This window comes from Meriones unguiculatus, chromosome 3, assembly GCF_030254825.1.
Source record: "Meriones unguiculatus strain TT.TT164.6M chromosome 3, Bangor_MerUng_6.1, whole genome shotgun sequence".
In the NCBI taxonomy this organism is placed as follows: Eukaryota; Metazoa; Chordata; class Mammalia; order Rodentia; family Muridae; genus Meriones; species Meriones unguiculatus.
The window spans coordinates 11,803,016-11,820,912 of NC_083351.1; the positions used below are offsets into that span (position 1 = coordinate 11,803,016).

Sequence of the window (17,897 nt, forward strand, 5' to 3'; positions counted from 1 at the left end):
ACATCGCTTCTTCCCCTGCAGTCCTGAAACCCAGGCTGAGGCAAGCCTTTCTCTGGATGACATTTTTGCCCAGACCCGCCCCAGCTTTATTCCATTCCCCTGAGACTCCGCCCCTAAAAATCACTCATATACATGTCCCTGCCCCTCAGTCTGCTTCTTGAAAACCCAAGATAATGATCACTGTGGCTAAGGGCTGAATAGACGGCAGGCCCTAATCACCCCCCCCCAAAAAAATGGGCACCATGAACAGTTGACCTTGTTGTATGACAAATATTTGGTAAAAATGGCCCATTGCTATCATTGCTGGGACAGTTGCTGTTGCTGGCTGGTCTGCCTGGACTAAAGAGGAAGGAGGTCAGAACCTGACAGCTTTATTATAGAGAGCTCTTAGCAAGCTGGGTATGGTGTTACACACCTGTAATCCAAGTACCTGGGAGGTGGAGGCAGGAGCATCAAGAGTTCAAGGTCAGCCTCAGCCACAAAGTGAGTTCATGGTTAACCTGAGCTCCACGAGATCCTGTCTCAAAACTAAAAAGAGGAGAAGGAGGGGTTGCTAAGGCAACCATAAGGCCGAGTTCTTGTTTCCAATTGGTGACAAGGTAACGAGATAGGCTGGGTGACAGGGTGACCCCACATGGCCCCACATAACGATCTAATCAGAGTGCCTGAGGACACAGCTCTGTGGTGGAGTTCTTGTCCAGCACACTCCTGTTCCTGAGTTCCATCCCAGCAATGGAAATAAAATAAAACCATTAAGTGGCAGACAGACTCCAACCCAGCTCTGATCCATGAGCTGTGGCTGCTTGGAGTGCTGTAAGTGAAAATGGTGCTGACCCTGAAGTGAACTGTGATCTACTGGTGATGTCTGTGCCTGTGCAGTGGAGAGAGTAATGGCGGGTGTGCAGAGTACCTGCTCTTGATGGGTAGCTGAGATGGAAGGCTCTCTCCTGCTCCGAGGGCCTGTGATTGATGATTCTAAGGTAGGACAGGGCGTGGAGTAGGGAGGGCAAATGAGGGGACTTGTGAGGAAACTCATAAAGAGAGGACCTGGGGCCTCCTACTGAGAGCCTGGCTGCAATGCTCCCAGCCTGCAATGGCGCTGACTTGGGATGAGACTCTGGTCTAGCCTGCAGTAACCCTCTCAGCCCCAGCCTGCCCCTGGCCTGCAGCCACCAGGTAAGGACCTCCGAATTCAGATTCACAGAGAATACAGGCTGGATGCTTCTCCTTGATTTTTTTTTTTTCTCTGTGGTTTGGGAGGGTAATGAGTTTTGTTGTGGAAGGGTCCTCCCTGCTGTGGGTGACTTATAAGAAGCAAGGACTTCTAAGAAGCAAGGAACATGACTCTCCAGATTGCCAGGAAGATGTGAAGTGGCTCCCCACTGGCTTCCATCTGCCTCTGTCCAAAGGCTTCCTCAGTCACCCACTCAGTCGCTGGCTCCCTGCACCTGTGTCTGTGCGTGTGTGTGTGTGTGTGTGTGTGTGTGTGTGTGTGTGTGCGTGCACACATATGCATGCGAGCAGAATATCTCTGGGGGGAAATCCCATGTCACTGAGGGCATGGGGAGGGCTCTGAGGGGAAGCAGAGGACTTGCTGATCTCAGACTGAGCCCAAGCCACCGTGTCCGTGGTGGCAATAGAGACAGAGGTGGGCTGGAGAGACATGAACTATGTATGACCTAAGAGGCGTCTGCCACACTGGGCCCCAGTGAGGCTGAGTCTGTGTGCAAGTGTCTCCTGGCTGAGTGGACCCTGTGGGCAGGACAGAGGGTGGCAGGTCAGCTACCTGTGCATGGCACAGAGAAGCCATTCTCTCTCCTTTAGCGTAAGCACAGGGGTCAGGCTCTGGGCATGGAGGAGTAGGGCCCAGCTGCAGAGAGAGCCCTTTCCCAGGCGGGGGCTAATTCTCTTTGGCTCATCTTCTCTCCATCCTCCCTGCAGAAGAAACTGAGCTATGCTGAGTGCTGTTAGTGAGGAAGGGAGAGCAGGAGGGAGGAAGAAAGGGAGAGAGAGGGCGAGGAAGAGAGGAATGGAGAGAGACAGTAGCTTGGCACTGGCCACAGCAGATTAAGTCCTGGCACATGGCACAGCACTGGGGACAGCCCTCAGGCCGCTTCTCTTCCAGCAGTGTCTTGCATTAACCCTATTCAGGAAGACGGGTAGAAAACCGACAGCGGGGGGGGGGGGGATGTTCACTTCCTGAAAACTGACCCAGAACAAGGTTTCTCTGTGCTCGGAACACCAGCTGGGGCTTCTGGGAGGGGTCTCAGGCCTGTGGTATGGCATCAACCCTTCCCCTTTGTCCCCAGAGACCTCATGACATTCCAGTGTCCTAGCTGTGGTCACGAATGGCCGAATTTGACAGATAAGAGGGTGAGGCCTAGAGAGGTAAGTAAACTGCTTGCCTGACATTGGGCACGCCTGAATCGGGCAGCCGCCGCCTTTTCTATTCATTGCTTTGCCCTTGATCTAATGATAAGAGAGATGGATGCCAGGAGAGGGTGCAATATGGTGGTTTTAAATGCCCCCCCAATATGCTAACTGATCTGTGGGAAGGAAACTGGCCTTCCCATAGTGGAGTCTTAAGTGGTAGCTGGAGCTACAAGCCAGAACCCTGGGGCCTGGCCTGATCCCAGGAAAACAGATGCCCCCTGGAGAATGAGCGTTCCCCACAGAAGGTGCTGGATTCAGGCGGCTACTGACCTACCAGCTGGGCCCTGGCTGGGAGTCACAAGGGAATGTCCTGCTCAGGACTTGGGCATGACGGGTGCACTTGTAGACAGACTTGCTGGTTCCCACCCAAAGGCTGGCACAACTAACCCCATTCCACAGAGGCGACAGGGGCTAGTTAACTTCCTCAGAGACACAGCATTTGAGCCCATGCAGCCACCACGCCCAGCTCCCGGAGGCTGAGCCTCTGGTTTTCTTCCTGTGGCTTCGCCTGTTGCTGTTGCTGAACATCTCTCATTTGCCTGGCATGATGAGGGACGATTTGATGAGTGGTGGCTGTGCATCCTCGAAGCTTTTGTTGTTGTTTGCAAGTGAAGAAGACCCTGGCTCTCCTCTACCATAGTATACCACTCCTGGGCCAATCATTGCTTCTAGGATGATGGGATTCTGTGACTGGCCAGGCACAGGTCACATGGCACGCTTATGCGGTTGGCAGTTCCAAAGGACAAAGCAATGCATAAAAAGAACGACTTCGCTGCCCAGTTCAATCCCAGGAACCCTCACACACCCAGAGAGAGGCACAAAGTGTCACAGAGGAGGACACGGTAGGTCAAAAGGTTGCGGAGCAGGGGAAGTGCCCCAGCACCTGTAAGGAGCACCTTGGCAATGCAAGGCTGTCGAGACAGGGAGACCCCGCCCTGCCGACAGGGCAGTCACAGCTGCCTGGGGAAGGCCAAGTTAGAAAGGAGCAGTGAGTTTGAACAAAAGTCACCGGCAGCGGCGGACAAGTTGTCATGGGCCGCGATGATTAATTGCTGAATATGTGGTAGAGGCAGAACTTTCCCCTGGAGTTCAGGGAGAGGGCAAGGACTGCTGCTGCGGAGGGAAGCGGGTCTCAAAGAGAGACTCTGAACTTGGCTTTGAAGGGCTGACGGGAAGGACAGAAGAGATAGTGAGCAAGAGGCAGGGCTGGTGGATACAGGCGGCTCCGAGGTTCTGTGGCTTAGAAGGGTTTACCCAGCGCAAGTTCAAATCTCAGCTCTGCCTCCGAGGAGCTGTGAAGCCTTGGGCACGTTACCTCACCTCTCTGATCTTCAGGACTTCCGGGCATAAATCAGAGGAGAGGTTCCCTGCTCTGTCTATCTCACATGGTCGTTGTGAAGACAGAATGAATGAAGTTACAGATGGCTAGCCCCAGTGAATTTATCCCTAACCTGGGCTCCCCAGGGTCTGAGGAAGCTGTGTCCCAGACACCCTCTATCAAACCCCTGTGACTCATTCTGATTTGTATTAGAAGCCCAAGCTGCCTGCCACTTGCCTCATCAGCCTTGTGCCCTGGAGCCCCTAGTGGGCACTCATGCAGGAACCCAGTCCAATGCACTGTCTGAGCCATCTCAGTCCCTGCAAATGCTCCTTCCTTTCCAGGATGCCCTAAGGGACTACTCATTTAATATTCAGAGGTGGGGGAGGCGCAGTGCCAGGAAAGTGGAGCTCTCTGGTTGGCCAGAGCCTGGTTACATCACAGCAAGGGTTGAGGGTCTATTGCTCCTTCCTGCCCAGAAAGCTAACTGCTGCTCCTGGCCAGACCTGGCTCTGGACTTGCTTGAGAGCTAAGGATGGTGGTGTCACCAATAAAGGGCTTTCTTAGGGGAAACACCAAAGGCCCATCTGATCTACCAGTCCCAAAGTCCTCGCTTGCTGATTCTCCATGGGCGTTTCCTCTGATCCGGTTTGCTGTAATGACACCTGATCTAGTTTCATTTCTGTGGCTATGATAAAATGCCTGGACAGAAAGCACCTTAAGAGCAAAGAGTTTTATTTCAGATCACAATTTCAGGTTACAGTCCGCCACTGGGGGGAAGCCAAGGCAGGGACTTTCAACAGCTAGTCACACCTCACCCACGGTCAAGAGCAGAGAGAAATGAATGTATGCGTGCCTCCTCACTTGTGCTCAGCTCCAATTCTCCGCTCTCACGGTGCTTAGAACCCCTTGCCTAGGGAATGGTGCCATCCACTGTGGGCAGAGTCTTCCCACATCAGCTAGCTTAAGATCATTTCCCGAAGACATGCTCACAGGTCAACCCAACATAGACAGTCTCTCATGGAGGCTTCTCAGATGATTCTAGGCTGTGTCAAGGTGACAATCAAAGCTCGGCGCCACCCTTCTGTAACTCAGCATATGATGGGTGGAAGGAGGGCCTTTTCCGAGGGGTCTTCTGGCTCTGTGAAAGGCTGGAGAGTCACTGCCTTCCTGAAGGAGACCAGCCTTCCTTTTCTGAGAGTTGCCCGCAACAGATGCAGCCCTTGTGGATGCAATGCTGCTTGAGAACAACACCACATCAGTGTTGAATGCACACAGACCGTCTCCTAGATCGCAAGCATACTCTCAGTGACTGACTGCACTGAGTTTCCATCAGCAGGTATTATATACCACCTACACATGTAAACTATACACAGACACCTTACACAGGGGACCTAAGCATCCCAGAGTTAGGTGTCTTCTTGAACCTCCCTCCTTCCCCTCCCCCCTTCTGTGGGATGGCTGTGTGTGTTTGGGGGTGGGGGGTAAAGGGGTGCAGTGGACTTCACCTAGGACTTGGCACAGGTGGGTGATGGAATCGAGGAGCGATCTGGTGCTGGATGGAAGCTGTCCTAGCCGTAGGCTGTAGAGAGTAGAGAGGGGTGGTGCTTGGAATCCAAGATGCTGGGCAGATTGGGGAAAGCTGGACCACGGCATCCCTGGTGGTGCTCAGGCCAGGGTGGAGCACTGGCGGCCACTACTGGCAGAGACCAGTGGTGGGAAAAAAAAAAAAGACATTCAGCTCTCTCATCCTTGACTCTACCCTTCTCACGGGGCCTCCTACTGGCCAGGTGTTGCTAGAAGCCATTTCCCAGAGGGGTCTGGAACTCGCCTGCAAGGGTAAAAGGTGTGGAAACAGGGAGTGTCCAGGCCCAGCCTGGGCAAGGATATAAGTAGATTCTGCCCAAAGTCAGTCCCTATGATGGCCCAGGACAAGAAGTGTGTGTGTGTGTGTGTGTGTGTGTGTGTGTGTGTGTGTGTGTTTTCACATGCATGTGTGTGCGCATGTGCTCTTGTGTGTGTGCATGCATGAATGTATGCACATGCAAGTCAAGCATCAGGAATTATCCTCTATTGCTTTTCTCTCTTATTCACTGAGGCGGGTCTCTCAATAAAAGCCAGGGCTTGCCGGCGAGCTTGCTCTGGGCATCCCCCCTTTGCCTTCCAAGGCTGGAATTTCAGGCAGACTGCCATGCGCATTCCGCATTTATGAGGGCTCTGGGAACCTGGACCTAGGTCCTGATACTTTTATGGCAAGCCCTTAAGCACTGAGCCATCCCTCAGTGCCCTGGGCCTCTCCTCTTAAAGGCACCATGCCCTTCAATGTTTCCACTCTGGATCCAAACCTCCCCCACAGGAGCCCTTATGGGACCAAACCTCATCAAGCCAGGGCACTTAGCTGTCACTTCAAACTACCTCCTTGACTTTTGTCACGTCTGAACATGGCTCGTACTGTTGTTTTCTTCTTATCCACTCTATTTTTGAGCACATTAATACGTTTAGTTACTAAGAAAACTCCCTCTCAGGGCTGTGAATAGTAAGCCAGGATGAGCTGTCATCCACAGGAATAAATCCCCCACAGAACTGTGTTAATTAAGTCCTGGCGAGACCCCGGAGCTTGGGCAGGTTGTGAGCACGAGGCTGCTGCTTACAAAGGGAAGAGAATAAAAACAAGCAGAGAGAGAATAGCGCCAAGGGAGGTCCCTCCTCCGTGTCATCAGAGAGAAGGAGATAGAACTGCAGAAGGATTAGCTCTGACCCCATGTGACTCCGAACCATCTATGACACCTCTCTGGTTTCTCTTTCCACCTGGAATGAGAGTGGAGCCCCGTGGCTGTGCCCCACAGGGCTGCCGGCTACTCCTAGGGGGAGGGATGCAAGGCTTTCCTTACCCTTATGTTTCCTAATCTCTTCCCCACAGCTTTAGTCTGCTTTTGTCCAGCCACGTTTTCCTGCTTCTGGGGACTGTGAAACCTCTGATGTGCTAAGCTACTCCTTGTGTGTGTTGTGTGTGTGTGCGTGTGTGCGTGCGCCTGTGTGAGCATGAGTTTGTGCACAGGTTGGCCTTGGGTATCTTCCTCAGTCACTCCCCACCTCCCTTTTTGAGTCAGGGTCTCTCCTGGAGCTTGGAGCTCAGTGTCTGGCTGGCCAGCAAGCCCTGGTGGTCCTCCTGTCTCAGCCTTTCCAGGGCTCTCAGGCACAGGGTGCTGTGCCGGGCTTTTATGCAGGCTCTCAGGTCCTCAGGGCTGCACAGCATGCACTCTCTCCCTTCCCCCAGCCATCCTCACAGCTCCACGGCCTTTTGATTAATTAAGCCAGCACCCGGAAGCGAAGGCCATTCCCACAAACACTTTATTTGCTGAATAAGTACAGAGACGGCCGGTACGGATGCCTCCACCTCACTGGTGAAGATTCTTGTTTGTTTTTTTTCAAATGATGAAGCACTAACAGTTACTTATAAATAGTTTCGGCGTACCTGTCACCATAAGTGTCAACATTTATGACTTAATGATACGGTTTTTATACTGTGACTGGTACTTGTGGCTGTATCTCTGCTTGCAAGCATGTGTAGCTGAATTTGAGGTAACTACATTCAAGCTGGGTGTGTATTTAGATCACATGCTGTGTATGATCTATTTCAGAGAGCGCACATGTGCATACATATGTGTGCACATGTTTTTCTGTGTTATTTATCACATGTCTGACTCTGAGAAAAGTCTTTTCGTGCCTTTAATCTTCACAGAAGCCCCAGGGGACATTATTGGTTTGTTTTTGTTTTTAAGAATATGAAATAGCTCCCCTTTTCCAAAAAGAAACCGAATCTCAGAGAAGCCTGATCTCTTGCCCAAGATAGTACAGATCACTGGTCATCAGAATTAAGATTGTATTTGCATGAGTCCAAATCTTGAGCCCATGAGGGCTGACTGTCTCCCTCAGGGAAACTGAGGCCAGAGAGAGGAAGAGGCAGGGCTGACTTTGCTCTATGTGTGGTCACTGGGAATCTGTGAGGAGGCCAGCGGCCTGCTCCTTTGCCAGTAGCGCCTGACTCCCAAGGTCCCCTGCATAGGCTGTAACCCAGTGGCTTCCTGTCCTCATTGGTTGGACTTGCCAACCCTTCAACTGAAAATCTGGCTGTGCATCTTCCAGGCTTCCCTGCCCTTTCTCCCACAGGGAGCAAGGATACTGTTTTCCTCTGCCAGTTCTAATGGGATTATTTGCACAGCAGACAGATGCACCAGTGAGTTGACATTGGATGATGGGGTGTGTTGACACAGGGTTGTATGTAAGGCGGTGGCTATATATCCTGGGACTGAGGAGCCTCCTTCCTGATGGCGCCTGGGAAGCATTCCTGACATGGAAGGCTGATGGCCTGCTACCCTGGTTCAGGAGGCCTCCTGCTTCCCTCCCTGGCGCTCCCTTTCTGCTTCTTTCTTTCCTTCTCTTCCTCATTCCTCCTCCCATCTCTGTCTCCCTTATTCTAAACTTTTGTGGCCCTGTATTCTGCTTTGAGCACCCTGCTAAGACATGCCAGGGTTTCCCTCCTGGCAGTCACTTGTGTTCTTGAATGGAAGGTGCCTGAGCTAGCTCAGGACTTTACCACAGGCTGTCTGTTGTTTTAGCACTGGATAAGTAATGACCAGAGCAGGATATAGACTTCCCAGAGCCATACAACCAGGGGGCAGCAGCTGTCAAGGATAGTGCTCACAATTCCAGAATTGTCCCACACTGGGTTTTTCCAACTTGATGGGAAAATGACATCAGCAGCTACCCTGGTGCCGCTTTGTCTTGAGAAGACCCGTCACTCACAGAGAAGGGGACAGAGAGGCCACACAGGCCCGCAGTGGACAGGCACTGGGTAGCAGCATGCACAACACTGTGAGAGCTGCAGTTTGATGCAAGAGTGAGTTCAAGAACTGTCTCTTAAGAGGGGAGGGACTTGGGCCAGCCACTCCACCTCAACTTCTGTGAGCCATACCTGCGATCTACTTCAAAGCCACCTGGAATGGTGACAGAGCCTGTCTGTGAAGACCCCGGAGCAGCCTAGCAGAGGTGCAGCACCCAGGAAGGACTTAAGGGATGACGGCTGCTCCTGCTGTTACTGCTGCCTGCACCAGTGGCTTTTGTCCCTGATGGTGACAAAATACGCAACAGAAGCGATGTCAGGAAGTGTCTTAGTTAGTGTTTCTATTGCTGTGAAGAGACTCCAGGACCACAGCAAGTCTCACGAAGGAAAACATTGAGTTGGGGCGGGCCTACAGTTCCAGAGGTTTAGTCCGTTATTGTCATGACGGGAACCATAGCAGCGTGCAGGCAGACATGGTACAGACAGGCAGCAGGAGGGGACTATATCACGCAGGCCAGACTTGAGCATAGGTGAGACCTCAAATCCCGCCCCCACAGTGACACACTTCCTCCAACAAGACCACACCTTCTCCAGCAAGGCCACACCTCCTAGTGGTGCCAAGCTCTGTGGGTCAAGCATTCAAACACATGAGTCTACGGGGTCCATTCCTATTCAAACCAGCACAGGAAGCAAGGACTCATTTCGGTTCATGGTTTTAGGGGATTTACATCCATGTGGTGGGGACAGCAGACCATTTCCCACCAGCTGGAGTGTGTGGCAGAGTGACCCAGAGACAACTGGACTGTAGGCAGGGCTCGTATCCCCTTCATGCCCTGACCCGCATGTCCCAGTAAGCAGGCCCTGCTTCTTAAAGCTTCCCCTAGCTGAGCCGCTAGATGAGGACCCAGTCAGGACATTTCACATTCAAATCACTACACCCTCGCTAGGAAGGTCAGCCATCTATTTGTGGGGGTTATCCTGGCCAGGACACCTTGGGGGCATCTGGAATATGTCGCCAGCCACAGGGATTAACTTGAAGGTAGGTAAGGCTGAGATGCCTTATCCCTGCATTGAGTTCCCACCACAGAGCTCTCCTGGGTGCTGAGTGCTGAGTGGGCTGTGTCCCAGGCTGAGTAAGATGGGAGGTGGCTGAGCTGAGAGGCAGGCGCTGTCGTGCACAGCCCACAGGCCAGCTGGGGTTAATGATTCTCCCTCTCTGCGATAACTTGATCAATGGCTTCCCTTCACCCTGCTCCTCCTTGAAACTCCTTAGGTCCCCTCTTGGCTGGTTCCTGCCTGGTGGAGGCCCTGAGTGAGCCATTAGTGCTTAATTACTGGCTAAACAGTCTCATTTGCTCTCCATTTGGTGGTGGCGAGGCCAGGCCGTGGAAGCTGCAATTTCTCTTGGAACTTTGGCTTTATGATAATAAACGCTCTGCGCTAGCCCCCTTCTTCCCTGCCAGGCCCTGACTATGCGGCTGACCATCTCTCCACCACCGCCTGACCCCGTCCTTCATCCCCCTGCCAGCTGGCTGGTCCTTTTTTCTCAGTCTGCCATTGTCTTGGCCCCTCTGTGCCTTCAGCCGTGAAAGACAGAATGAAATTGAATGAACTGGCTCTGCAAACAGGATTTGAACCCAGTCCACCTGTGACCTGACAACCAACTGATCTTTTAAGCGTCCCAGGGCGCCTGGGGAGGGGTGAAGGAGTGAACCTGGCCTTCGCCCTTTGAAGGCTGGCAAGGATGAACCCAGGTGACAGAGAACCGGAGCTTCGCACTCAGCCTGGGGTCCTCTGAGGCTGCTGAGCTCTTCGCTGGGAAGGGCTGGCGTAGGAATGCAGGCCATTCTGATAGATTCCAAATTACTATTACAGAAAAGAATGGATGCAGGAGGCAGGAATTAACTTGTGAATGGTTTTCTTGGGAACCCGAAGCAGGTCGAGAGACAGACATTATCTTGTGACAAAAGTCTCCTCCAGGTGTGACTGCATTCCTCGGTGTAGATAGATAATGAGGTTGGTGACAGGGGCGGGGGTGGCTTCTGAGCTCCAGATCCGAGGCAGGTGAGGGAAGGAAGTCTTTCTACGTGTGTGGGAAGAAACACCAAGAGGATGGTGGGAGCCGGGTGTGGTGCTGTACATCTGTGACCCCGGTGCTCAGATGAGGTGGAAGGCCAGCCTGGGCTAACGATGAGCTAGCCTTGGCTAAAGGTGAGATCCTGTCCCCAAAGCTCATGACCCAACAAAGAACGGTCAGGGTGGCGATGTCAGAGACCTTGATTGTGAGATTGTGCCAGTTTGACAGGCCAAAGGGGCCCATGGTGTGTGTGTGTGTGTGTGTGTGTGTGTGTGACTCTTTGAAGCCCCAGCAAAGGAGTGTGCAGTACAGGCTGTTGCGTGGGGGAGCCCTTAGGTCTGACACCCAAGGAAGGGACAGGAAGGAAGCGGGGCCAAGTGGTGAGAATCTGAACTGGGGCACAGTCCCACCCAGACCTCGGCCAGCCACTCCTGACCTGCCGACTGGCGTGCCCCTTCAGAGTTCACCTGAGTGAAGGGGCGAGGGCTGGGGGTTCACATCTGCGGGTTAGCTGGCTGCAAGGCGTTTGCTAGGAAACAGCAAGCCTTGGGTATGATGGCTTCCCCGCAAGGAAGGCCACCCTCGAAGGAGGCTGAAAGGTCAGGTCTGTGGGCAGGTGGCCTTCTCAGCAGCTGGGGTACAATGCGTGCTTCTGGAGGACCCTGGGTGGTAAATCATGAGACTCAGGGTAGAGGCTCCCGCGCCATCTCTGCTGGGCCCTAGGTTTGTCCAGATGCCACAGGCAGCACTCTCCCAGCGTTCATCCAGGGTCCTCACCATTCGCCTTCAGAACCAACCCGGCCACCAGATGCCTGGGGACCTTCTCTGTTCTCGCTGGGGTCCATACTGACTCTGCCATACCCTTCTGTAGAGGGAGGATACAAAGCCCTCTCTTTACCAGCCAGCTCCTGGGTTTCCCACCACGGGAAAGAGCCAGGCCGCCAGCCACGCTCAGCAGCCTGGAATGCCACCCAAGTTACGTCTCCCCTTCAGTTTCAGTATGCACCCAAAGGCGACAGAACGCGTGATGGACTGAGCAAGTGGATGCTGGATTCTGAGTGGCTGAGGGTGTGCAACTACTGAGTTGCGCGATTTGGGCAGATGCGCTCCTCTAAGCCTCAGCTTCCCAGCGTACAGGAGGAGGGGTTGTCAGTGGGCTCTGCACCCGCAGTCCCTGCTGCTTCGTGCCCTGTCCACTCCCGAGAGCAATGCCCGGCACACACTCAGCACCCGTGCGGTAGGTGCTGGCATTTGCTGCTGCGATAAGCACCATGACCGAAACCAACCTGGGAGAGAAAAGGGTTTATTTTATCTTATCATGAAGAGAAGTCAGAGCAGGAACCTGGAAGCAGATACTGAAGTAGAGGTTGTGCGGTATGGGGTGCTGCTCACTGGCTTGCTCCCCATAGCGAGTTCAGCATGTTTGCCTATAGTACCCAGGGCACCGGCCCAGGGTGGCACTGTCCACAGTGGGCTGGACCCTCCCACATCAGCCATTAATCATGAAAACGCTCCCGTAGGCTTTCCTACAAGGCCAACCTGATGGAGGCATTTCTCAGCTGAGGTTCCTCTTCCCAGGTGACGTTAGCTCATGCCAAACTGACAAAAAGCTAACCAGGCTATGCAGAAGTTTGGTAGGTTTTTGTTAAGCATTGTTTGTCCTCTGCTGCCATCCATACTTAATTGGAATCGACCCAGAGAAGATGCAATGCCAGGAGAAACTGTCTTGACATCCGAGGCACGGCCACATTATCGCCACCAAGGAGATTATCCTGGGACAGACAGGGCAGTTAAAGAGGGTCAACACACCAAGATATTTTATATTGTTTGAGGCGATTGGGAAAGGTTTTGTTTCCCTGAGTTCTTTCTCAGCCCATTTGTCATTTGTATAAAGGAGGGGTATGGATTTTTGTGAGTTAATTTTGTATCAAGGTACTTTGCTGAAAGTGCTTATCAGCTATAGGAGTTTTCTGGTGAAATTTTTAGGGTCACATATGTATACTGTTATATCATCTGCAGTGACATTTTGACTTCTTCCTTTCTGATTTGTATCCCCTTGATCTACTTCATTTGTCTTATTGCTCTAGCTAAGATTTCAAGTGCTCTATTGAGTAAGTATGGGGAGTGGACTGCCTTGTTTTCTAACTGATTTTAGTGGAATCACTTAGGGTTTCTCTCCATTTAATTTGATGTTGTTGGCCATAGGCTTGCTGTAATCTGCCCTAAGTATGTTGAGGTATGTCTCTTGTACCCCTAACCTCTCCAGGGCCTTTATCATGACTGGGTCCAGAGAAATGTAAACACCAACTTATCCACAAAACTTTGACCCACAATCTGTCTTGCCTGCTAGGACAATGGTGGCACAGAACTTGCAGGAGTAAACAACCAAAGCCTGATTTGACCTAAGGTCCACTGCGCAAGATGGAACCCACGCTCAACACTGATTGGGTGACCAAGAACCAGAGGCTAGATAGCCCAGAGACCTAGGGTAAAACTGAATGCCACTGGTCTAAAAAAAAAAAAGTACCAACAAAATGACTCCTAATGGCATTCTGCTACACTCACAGATCCGTCCTTATCTAGTGATCATCAGAGAAGCTTCTTCCTGAAGCTGATGGAAACAAATAGAGAGACCCACAGCCAGATGTTACATATACACACAGGCACACACACACACACACAGACAGACAGACAGACACTTCACAGAAGAGGGGGTAGTAAGAGTGAAGAGTGGAAGAGCCAGAGGGGATGGGGGCACCAGGAGAACAAGGCCCTCCGAGTCCAGTGAGCAAGGCTCACATAAACTCACAGAGAACGAGGCAGCCAGCGCAGGGAGAACACCGGTAGATTATGGGTCTGTATCAAGTCCTCTGCATATGTGTTACAGTGTTCAGCCTGGTGCCTTTCTGGGACTCCTGAGTGTGTGGATGAGAGGGTCTCTGATTCGTGTGTCTGCTCTTGGAGCTCTCTTCCTTCTGTCTGGTCGCTCCGTCCAGCCTTGATATGATGATTTTTGTTTTATCTTGTCAAAAAGAGGGTCAGTTCCAGGGACAGTCCCTGCTTCTCTACTACGAGGCATGGGGGCCAAGGGCACCTCTTCACCCTCGGCAGCCCAAGTTGCTCATCACCCACAAACTAACGGTCCAAGGACTGAGATCAAAGTGCTCGTTATCTCCAAGCCTGGCTTGCCAGGTTGTGTTTGCTTAAAGGAGCCAGAGAGCGGGGACCCGGACTCCCTCGCTCTCTACATGCATTTGTGGTGGGAGAGTGGACAGGAGCGCCCCGCCTCTCTGCCCTGGAACACCCTTTCTCTCCCACAGAGCAATCACATTTGTCCTTCCCAGATATGCCAGGCCTTTTCAGGCTTCAGGTCCCTGGTGGTCTGCTGGGCATGGAAGCCATGGATTGTAGGGGCCAGCAGATGGCACCCTCTGTCCTGTATCTACCCCAGGGGTGAAGTTTTCTCACTGGAAGCCCCCATTGAATCTCTCCTCATGTCAGAGTGTGTAGAATCCCCAACAGCAGAATGCTCCTGCCCTCTCCACTCCACCTTCTCCTCCTCTGGACCACCTGGCTTTGCTCACATTGCCATGGCAGCCGTCAGAGACTGAGCCGCTGACACGGGTGTCTCTGCATTTTTTGTCTGACCTGTGTCGATTGTCTGGTTCCCACTTCCAGAAAGTATGTGCTGCAGAGTCTGGGGAGCAGCCCAACCTATCCCTGCAACCTCTCACAGGACACTCTGGGCTGTCCCATGCACCTGGCAGAGGTCCTGGGACACAGCTGAGCACCTACTGTGTGCTGCACAAGCACCTACTGTGTGTTGTATATGCTTTCTTCCACAGTGTGGTACAGATAGTGTCAATAAGTTTATGGAGAGTTTCCAGAATTCCTTCGTGTGTGTGTGTGTGTGTGTGTGTGTGTGTGTGTGTGTATGCCCTCATGAGTGTGTGCAGGCATGCACATGTGGGTCAACCTTGGGTGTCATTCATGAGCCGCACACCTTGTTTTTTTGAGGCAGGATCTCTCACTAATCTTAGACTCATTGATTCAACCAGGCTGGCTGGCCAGCAAGCTCCAGGGGGCCCTCTCTCTCTGCCTTCTTGGTGCTGAGATTGAACTTGGGTCCTCCCCGCAAGCCCTTTACCAAAAAAGCCACCTCCCTCATCTCTCCAGCCTCTTTTGGAGACTGGTCTGACTGTGTCGCTTTGGCTAGCCTTGAGCTTGAGAGACTCCTCAGCCTCTGGAGTGGCTGGGCATACAGGCTTGCATCAGGCTTAGCCTGTATTCCTACAAACCATGCCACTGGGATATGGCAGAACAGCATCCGAGGTGGACAGAGCGACTAGGTGCTGTGGCGAGAGCTCCCTGCACCCAGGAGTCAGCCACACCGGGTTCTGACCCTGACTACTAGTGAGCTGCAGTTGCGCGATCTTGAACAAGGGCTGTCTTCAGTTTCTCCATCTGAAAGCGGAAGGGTTGGGCCGGGGTGCTCTCTGAGGATGCACCAGGTTCCTGGCATCTGTGAACGCGCTTTCTCTGGGACTAAGGCTTAACACAGCCCACGCATGTGTGGGCTGGTTTAGGTGCAAACCAAGTGGGCTGTGTGTGGTGAGTGAAAGCTGCGGGGAGGGGGAGGGGCTCCAGCTCCACCTATCTTAGTGGCCCGTCCGCTGCCAATACATTTGGAACCTCACCACTCTGGAATGCTGCCACCACAGGTCCCAAATGCCAGTGCTTGGGTGCCATGCCTTTCCTCTTGGGAGGGAGGCTAGTTCTGATGGATGTTGAAAGTGGTTTGTGTTTCCTCGGTCCAGAGTCACCCTCCACTGCCCAGGGCCGAGGAAACAGCATTCCCTTCAGCCAGACAGTGGCGAGGAGAGTAGTGGAGACTAGCTCTGAGGGTGGGGTGGGGGGTGGGAGGCCGGGCTTTGAATTCCCAAAGCTGGGTGGCTGCGGGGACGGGACACCCTCTGATTTGCCTCTGGGAGCCAAGTCCCTCACTTGTCTCACCTCCCACGCACAGGCTGTTGGAGTGTTTTCTGGAAGAGGTGGGCTCCCACCCAGCACCAGCCGTGCCAACTGGGCAGGTTCTGAGGGGAACCTGAAGGCCAACATGGAGGAAGAATCATGGAGTCCTGCTCTTCTGAGGAGCCCAGCTTCGCAGACTTGAACAGCAGCAGCCTCTTCATTAACAATTCCACCTGGGCAGAGATGATGGCTCGAGAAGGCCCCCACGCCAGGTTCCCTCTGTGCCCAAGCTCTCTGCATCTATGGACGCCACCTGAACATTAAGGCCCCTGTGGGACCACCAGCCCGGAAGACCTCACTGGTTGGCAGCTGTCTCACACCTGCTAGGAGGTGGCAGCTTGGCTGTGCCACGTGTGCACAGGATAACTAGGGTCTTTGCTGGGCACAGGGCCTCTGCAGGCTTCACCTGCCCCTCCCAACCCCGTGAGCTCAGGTTTTCACTCTTTTTGAAAAATAAAAGTGCACTTATTTTTATTTTACATGGGTGTGGGCGTGGGTAGGTGTGCCTTAGCAACCCGTGGAGGTCACAGGCCAACTTGTGAGATTCAGCTTTCTCTTCCCACCACGGGGGTTCTGGGAATTGAACAGGGGTTGTCTCGGGCTTGGCCTGGCCACAAGCCCCAGTACCTACTGGACCATCCTGCCAGCCTGAGCCCATCTTTTGGCATTTGCCCTTTGTTCTAGCCTTTACCTGTCACCTGGTCTGCTGGCTTATTGTCGGGGTCTGGTCACAGAGTCAGCTCACTGTGGAGCCTTTCTGAGGACTACTGGGCTTCCGGCACTCAGAACAGTAACACCTGTAAAAGCAAGGAAGCATGAAGAAATGGATGATATGGAGTGATCACGTTTGCTCAGCCTCCATCGTTCAGGTGTCTTATTCACAGTTCACACAGCAGTAGACGGGAGGTGAAGGGCATGCTGGGACCCACCCTCAGAGCCCGCCTTGGGGACCGCTTCTTCCGGCCACACTCAGGCTCCTGGAGGCAGAAGGAGAGCACCACAGGCAGAGTTTACAATACAATCAAGACAGACCAGGAGAGGTCTCGCCTCCCTTCTCCGGGATGTCCTGGAGCTGATGGCCAGGGAGCAGGGAGAGGGTTTGCATGTGTCCCCTGGCTGTTTACTTTTGTGGCCAATGAGACCAGCCTCCTCGGTGATTTGGCAGAGTCTCCTGGAGCAGGGAGAGGACCCAGACCCTCACAGTAGACGCTCCACAGAGCGCTTGGCTCACATGTGTCTTTAGCTTTCTGCAGTGAGAAGGCCCAGGAATGAAGGGGCACGGGAATGAAATTCTGTGCGGCAAGCAGGGAGCCCCCAGCCCAGCAGCACTTCCATCTGGGACCTCCAGAACCGAGGGGGAATTAGTTTCCGTTCTTTATGAATGGTCCAACCTCACAATGTGTGAACTCGTTATGTGTTTGAGGAGCTGGTGATTGCATGTGTGTGTGTGTGTATGTGTGTGTGTGTGTGTGTGTGTGTGTGTGTGTGTGTGAGTTCTTCTTCCTCACCAGCCATCCTCCTTGTATTTTGAGGCAGTGTCTGTCAATGGGACCTGGAGGGATGGGTGGAGGAGTAGGCTGGCCTGGCTGGCTTGTGAGCCCCAGAATGCCTCCTGTCTCCTCTCCACCCTGAGGGCTACAGCTTGTCCCACCATGCTTGGCTTTTTCCTGAGTGCTGAGGATCCGCTCAGATCCCTACCCCTAGAAGGCAAGTGCTGAGCCTCGTCCCGGCCTCATGGTGACTTCTGTACAGTAACAGCCTTGGGCTCATGGATTTCTGACCCCGTGTCTTTTTGAAAGTTGGCTCTGCCTCTTTAGGGTCCCCCAAAGAGGTGTTTGTCCCTGATGGCCCCATACTTTCTGGAAAGAACTTGGGAAGACTGGGGGAAAGCTGGCCACAGGAGACCAGATGAGGACAGAGTTCTGCAGGCCCAGGGGAGCCATCCTCCCAGCTGCTTTCACGAGCGGGGGCCCAGCTGGCTCTTCTCCCTCAGCGTCCAGGCTTGGCATGCAATCAGCTGATTTCCCGTGAGCAGCAAGAGCCAGGCAGAGAGCCAGGCAGAGTGCCAGCTCCCCCGGAAGAGAGCTCTGCATCCTCTGGAGCCAGGGTGGGGCAGGGTGGTGATGCCAGGTGTGAGAAAGATGACAATCTCCTATCCATCAGGCGTCAGCCTGCTGAAGGGGGAGGGGGGACTG

At 53.2% G+C, this 17,897-nt stretch overlaps 1 long non-coding RNA gene across 12 annotated transcripts in view; it reads left to right on the forward strand.

Moving 5' to 3' along the window:
- The window catches only part of LOC110545244 (uncharacterized), a 37,211-nt gene extending 21,030 nt beyond the window's left edge, over nt 1-16,181 (forward strand). For 11 of the 12 annotated variants that reach the window (XR_009590521.1, XR_009590525.1, XR_009590535.1 and 8 more), the window contains 2 exons: nt 2,310-2,388; nt 15,698-16,181. This is a non-coding gene — a long non-coding RNA (uncharacterized LOC110545244). The remainder of the gene's footprint in view (nt 1-2,309; nt 2,389-15,697) is intronic. The other variant, XR_009590522.1, reaches the window with a different exon arrangement.
- Nucleotides 16,182-17,897: the final 1,716 nt, after the last annotated feature.